The following is a 7,038-nucleotide window of genomic DNA, read 5'->3' as shown; positions in this document are numbered from 1 at the left end:
TCTGTCTCTCTGTCTCTCTGTCTCTCTCCCTCTCTCCCTGTCTCTCTCCCTGTCTCTCTCTCTGTCTCTCTCTCTCTGTCTCTCTCTGTCTCTCTGTCTCTCTCTCTCTAGCGCTACGGAAATGTGTTGAAGCTAGGTGTCAGGACGTCGAATGTCTCAGTACTCTGTCAGTTTTGTGCCTAGTTGTTGCACTTTCTGACTGTATATAGTATCTAGCTACAGTGGTGGAGAGTTACTCTTAACTCGTTTCCACATGTCCTTTTCCTTTCTTCTTTTATTTGGCTCAATACCCGAGTTTCAAATTGCACACCTGATGAGCCGTCACGAACCATACGGCGAAACGTACGTCGTGTGAAACAACTTGTTTTGTAGTCAACTAGTCCATCACAATGTCATGCATGAGGAGTACTGTAGGAGTTTAGATTTCGGCTTGTACAATTCGTTCTCGCAAAGCTTCCCCCTTCTTAACTTATCTTTGATATTTTGACCCACCCAAGTTGGGTGGTGTGCTGCTTCGAATTGTAGTTAGACCGCTTTGTCAAATCGCCTACGGGTCTCGTCATCGTCCAATGACAATCGACATTCTTTGTTCCGTTGGGACTGTAGCTTGTGCTCGTTTTCGTTGCGCTTGCCTTTCCCTCTTTGGTCTTTCCATAACCTTGAACCTTCCAAGTTGGAAGGCTGTCGGTTAGCGCTACGGAAATGTGTTGAAGCTAGGTGTCAGGACGTCGAATGTCTCAGTACTCTGTCAGTTTTGTGCCTAGTTGTTGCACTTTCTGATAGTATCTAGTTACAGTGGTGGAGAGTTACTCTTAACTCGTTTCCATATGTCCTTTTCCTTTCTTCTTTTATTATTGGCTCAATACCCGAGTTTAAAATAACCAAAGCCAGATTTAAACCAGGCCCGAACGTACCTTGCCAGAGTGCTCAAACTGACAAGTCAGTGAGCTCTGCATAACGCAAACAGCAAAGGCACTGCCCCACACAAGAGTGCTCAACTGCTACAAGAGCGGGGGCGAAATACTCAGATAGATAGATGGAGAGAAATAAAGAGAGAGAGAGAGAGATAGATAGATAGGTAGATAGATAGAAAATAGATATAGAGAGAAATATAGAGAGAGACAGAGAGAGATAGATACGGAAAAGAAAAATAGGTCCAGTTTGGATTTGTCGTGACTCAAAATTGCATGCCCCTGCAATCATTAGACAACTGATAATAAAAACCTAAGACCAATCATTATGCATCAGATCATGCGTGATACTTGGCGCTTAGATTGTCATTACTCTACGCGATACACGAATGAAGGCCAATATAACACAGATGTTCAGTGTCTGCTCCAGGATTGTAGGACAGCCGGGTGCACGTGTACCTGGCGCAACCATTTCAACCGGGTCGGAGCCGGGTACACTGGCGCTGTCTCACCAGCTGAGTCACATGCTTTAACTGGTTGGTTGGTTTATTTTAATTCGGACAATAAACGGGAACTAGGTCCAATGATATAAAGGCGAATGGATAAGCCGCATTTAGAAAAGAGAGGACAGGAATTAGAAAATTACGAAAGAAGAAGAAGTATCTGACACATACAAGCCATGTAGTCAGTCCTTTCAAAGTTCGAAAGTGTAAAGTACCAATCGGGTCACAGGTGACCCGGTACTATATTTTCAACCGGGTCCAAGCGCCGCCCAACCGGGTGGATTACCCGGCTCACCCGGCGCTGGAGCAGACACTGATGTTATGGATGATATGCGGAATAAGTAATGGGATAATATTGGCACTGACGTATGCTAAACCAGGCATGGTTGTGATGGTTAAGTATAATATTAGCACTGATATTTGGCTGGGTACTGTCCTTGCGCCGCAGTTGCGACTGGCTGCTGCTTGCTCTACTGTCATGTTAGGTGTGAAGTTTTGTATGTAATACAAGTATTTGTTTTCATGGCGGCATTTTGACACTAGTTCGTTTATTCTGTTCAGGCTCTTTGGGTTGTTGGCATAGTTCAGTAGTAAGCTTCTCGATTCTGCATAGGTTGCACCTTTTCGACTTGTTGTACGCCTGTGTCCCTGTATGAACATTCCACTGAACAGAGAATGGCGTCCCCGAACGCACATGGTTTGACAGTTCAGTCTTATTCTGATACCGTTCATGGGGAAGCTCATTGTCTGATTATTGTACTGGTCCTGGAAGGGAGGCTCCGTCAGTCCAGTGTTCACACGGTCTCAGGCAATCACCATCAAAGGGACACTGTGCGGCATTACGGCAGTTGCATGTCTTGGCAGGGGGTTGTGGCTGGCTTGTAGTCGCTGTGAGAACTCGTTTGTTATTGGTATTGATAATGCTTCGTATATTGTTCATGCAGCTATAGCTAACCTTGACTGTGTTCCTGTTGAATACTTTATTGAGTGGTGAGCCTTTTGGGAAGTGTTTATCAATAAGGTGGAAGAATTTTCCGGCCACATTTGTTGTACGTTTTTGCTGAACCACGTGATGTTGCGCTGATGGTTTCTCCTCTTCTTGTTCCGCCCTTCTTTCCGTTCGCTTTTGTATTCCACATCCTCTTCATATCCACTGGCGTGCAGGGCCTCATTGTAGAGAGGGGCGGCCTGATGAAATGTCTCCTCGTCGTGTGACAGGTCTATCCCCCGGCGACATATCAGCAGGAAGTTGTTCTATGACGTTGGGCGGATGATTGGACTTGAAGTACATGTATTAGTTGAATGTATACAGGTAGCCTGCACTGGCTAATACAGGCTTATCGTTGGGCTTTCAGTACGGATAGTGTTTACCAGTATTCAAGTTGAGAGTCACATCTAGATAGTTGACTACCTTCCGGTTTGTCTCGATCGTAATACGGAGCCCCAATTCGTTAAATGTTTTAATCATCCTTTTCCTAGTGCGATCGGCCTCACTCCCATTACGTATCCCTCATATCATCCATTAGATCTGTGTGATATTGGCCTTCATTCGTGTATCGCGTAGAGAATGACAATCTAAGTGCCAAGTATCGCGCATGATCTGATTCATAATGATTAGTCTTAGGTTTTTATTATCAGTCGTCTGATGATTGCAGTGGCATGAAACTTTGAGTCAGGACAAATCCAAACTGGACCTATTTCTCTTTTCCGTGTGAAACGCTCTGCGCTTTGCACTTTGCCGGCAATTGCCAAAATTACTCCTTTGTAGATAGATAGATAGATAGATACAAATATTACACAGCAATGAATCAAACAAGTCTCATTCCGCTGTAACTCCGAGTTTCGTGTCAAAACACTTCACCAGACAGCATTATTTGTATTACTTGCTCTGTCCAGTGGGCATTGAGCACTGTAAGCAGCCTAGGGACTTTAGACAACTGTCTAGATAGATAGATAGATAGAGATAGATAGATAGAGAGAGAGAGAGAGAGAGAGAGAGAGAGAGAGAGAGAGAGAGAGAGAGAGAGAGAGAGAGAGAGAGAGAGAGAGAGAGAGAGAGAGAGAGAGAGAGAGAGAGAGAGAGAGAGAGAGAGAGAGAGAGAGAGAAAGAGAGAAAAAGACAATTATAAATAGATAGATAGATAGATAGATACAGTCATGTAGATAGATACCGTAGTGACGCACATAAAGGCACATGCGCTTATGAGTGAGTTTTTGTGTTATTTGCTATTTTTTGCGGGTCGGTTTGTCTCACACATAGGCGCATGCGCTTGAGTTGCTAGTGTACAGGTACCTTGCATAATTATGCACATAGTGCAATACCGCAATGCACATTGAACTTTGCGAACATGATGTTTTTGTGGTGTCAGTGTGTCGTGGGATGGAGTGCATTTAGGTTCACTTATAAGCCCATGCGCTTATTTCTGAGGGTCCGCTTATGTCCGGGTATAGGCACATGCACTTATATGCGCGTCACTACGGTAGATATATAGATAGAGGGAGAGAGAGAGAGAAAGAAAGAGAGAGAGAGATAGAGAGAGAGAGAGAGAGAGAGAGAGAGAGAGAGAGAGAGAGAGAGAGAGAAAGAGAAAGTGTACGCTTCTCATTGGCTGAGAATTCGAAAGAAACGAGAAGCAAACTCTTGCAATGTGACTGTCCGCAGCCGACCCTGTACTGTAGGTTTGCTGTTGCAAATGTGAGGTGTGAGAGAGAAGAGACAATTATAGAGAGATAGAGAGATAGGTAGAGATATAGAGAGATAGGTAGATAGATAGATAAATAGATAGATAGTTATATCTCTGGCAAGGTACGTTCGGGCCTGATTGGAAATTTTTATTTCCATTGCTATCAGTTTCGGCCTCATTTCCTCTGTGCTGCGCTGATGAGTTCAAAAAGAACGAAACAGCATGCTGTCCGCAGATTGAGTAGATAGATAGTTAGATAGATAGAGGGAGAGAGAGAGAGAGAACAGGTAAGCAACAGTTTTCGTCCCTTGATGGTGTACATCCACCGTCCCTGCCTGCGCTGTCCAGCTGGCCACAAGCCAAGTTCATCAGCCAGGAACAAAACAACTCCAGTTCAGGCACTGGTCCTGCAGATAGCCGTTTCGGTCTTACAAGTCACATCAGTGAAGTTTTCCATGTGATTGTGAGATCTTCGGAGAAGCACTGTTTCTATGCTGGTAGTGGCTGAGAATTATAGCATGAGCGCATAGCACACTCTGGTATATCCGTTAGTGCTAGACTAGGAGAATACTACGTAGAAGCTCACACCAGAACTGAAGATACTGTGGCAGAGATGGCAAGGGGCAAGATCATAACACTACACAATGAAATGAAATAAGGTGCCACTCGCATAGTACTGAGATAGAACAATAGCGCAATGGTGCAGGTAGCAGCGCGAGAGCTCAGGCCGAGTAATGTTAGCATCACGCCTGCCAACCATCACAATTTGGCTGGGACCGTCCCGATATTGAGGGTGGTATAGAACAAATAATAGGCACCCAGTAGTACATTAATTTTGTCCCATGCCTCACAGCTACATTCGTATACATTTTCATACCTACAGTAGGTATGTCGTTGTCCCGATCTCAGGTTTGCCATGGTTGGCTGGTATTTAGCATATTTGCCCAGGAGGCCGCTGAGCCTTCTTACCCAGCTTCTCTGCTTATCAGAACTCTGCCATGAAGCCTCCTCGCCAGGAGAGGAGAGGAACTGTGTTCAGGTTTCGATTGGTCCAGCCGCACCAAAGTCTTTCAATGACTTTCATACATGTACTTCTTTGTCACTGTGTATGATATGGCGGGGACACATAACCCAGGGGCGGATCCAGGATTTTTCCAAGGGGGATTCAAATCACCTCCGAAGTAAACATGCTTTTGGTGACCAAGCAGTTGGTTCGGTCATGGCCTGACCAACTGTACCGGTTCCGTCGTCTCTGGCCGACATCCCAGGTCATGAATGACACGAGACCCTGGCAGAGAGAATGGCTTTACCCCGTGCAATCAATGTTTCATGCCCTGGACCAACGTAAGAAATGACTTGCATGACTGTACATATTGCCGGCTTGTTTGGTACGGACAGCTTAATTACGCATGTGGCAAAGTGAGTACGAATGTAGCAGCCCCATTGTTAGCATATTGGGTTTAGTCAAGGAGGATTCAATAGCGACGGTGCAAACATAGTGCGCCTAAGGAGGTGTTTACCTAGAAATTCGGTCCTGTCTTGCATGGAAGCCTAGTACCTCTTTGTAGAATATCCATCTGCTGATACTCATAACATCGTCTGTGTAGATCTTCATGTATATGTCTGATGAAACAGGATCGATTGTTCTTCAGTGATAGATTGGCAATTTACTCGACGTTAAGTTCAAATTGAACTTTGTGCACGCGCGCCTCTCACCCTCCCCCGGTATGCATGTCATAACACGTAGGGAACATGATACATCCATATCTCACAGCTACTCATCTTGTGCTACAGGTGGTTTGGTTTCCTAGGGGTGTAAAGGTGTAATCAAGTCAGGACGATCAAAAGTGCCTCTACAAATCAGTGTTACACTGCATTCTGATTTCTGACAATATACTTATCCGCAGCACATTGACTTGCAAATGACTGTGCCCATTTGTAAGCTGTGTGACGGTACATGTATGATAATTGGTATTCAAAACAGTCACTAACTTAGAAGTACTGAAGTGTACTTCCACTACATTCCAGGTGAGGGTAGACATAACGTTAGGGCAACGCAATCGTGTTCTACTGAGGGTGAATGTGATAGCATTCAATCAACCATGATTAGCTACGATAATTCTGCACACTACCAGTACCATAATCAGAGTGTGACAAACTAGCTACACTGGCTATAGCTATTACATAATACTACCCCTGATCATCATGTACATAGGACTTGGAGCTAATGACCAGAGTCTGATTGAGCAGAAGAAGGCAGTCACAGACCAATCCGGTGCTGGCATCTTGCGCAATCTGGCGACTTCAGGACCTCTCCCCAGAGGTTTGGGCCGTTTTCCGGTTGGAGCAGCTGCTGCGGGCGCCTGGAGGCTGGTGTAGTAGCTGTGACGTTGTCCTACGCCTAGGCTAAGGCGGCGGCGTTGACAGTTGCAAATTGTCATCGACATGACAATGGGAATATGCATTGAATCAGCTAGCTTTGGATCGAAGAGGCTGCGGATAATGTTGGCATTGACATCGATTGCTATTGCTAAAATAGTAATTACCATCGCATAAGAGCAGCATGTTCAGCTTCAAGATAGCGTTAGAGGACCATGCTACGTGCAGTATTGCTGCATGTAGATGCATTACCCCGATTCTTGCAGAGACACATGCATGAACAGAACTCTGTTAAGACAGACTGCTGTTTCATAACTTCGGTCAACAGTAAAGGCCTGATTGTACCAGTCCAAGACCACCCAAGACCACACGCAGTCTGTTGTGAGAATCATGTATGCACCAGCAGACGTCATGTCAAGCTCAACTGGGGCTCGCCAGAAAACTGTGTGATTGATACTCGGCGGCCGGCCATGAATCCACAGCCACGTGAGATCCTACACTGAACATTATGCACTCCCCCAATGGTGTGGTCATTGTCCCCCAAAATCGACGTGCATGTCA

This window comes from Sycon ciliatum, chromosome 2, assembly GCF_964019385.1.
Source record: "Sycon ciliatum chromosome 2, ocSycCili1.1, whole genome shotgun sequence".
Taxonomy (NCBI): domain Eukaryota; kingdom Metazoa; phylum Porifera; class Calcarea; order Leucosolenida; family Sycettidae; genus Sycon; species Sycon ciliatum.
The sequence above is the reverse complement of the archived record's forward strand: the minus strand, read 5'-3'. Positions refer to the sequence as shown.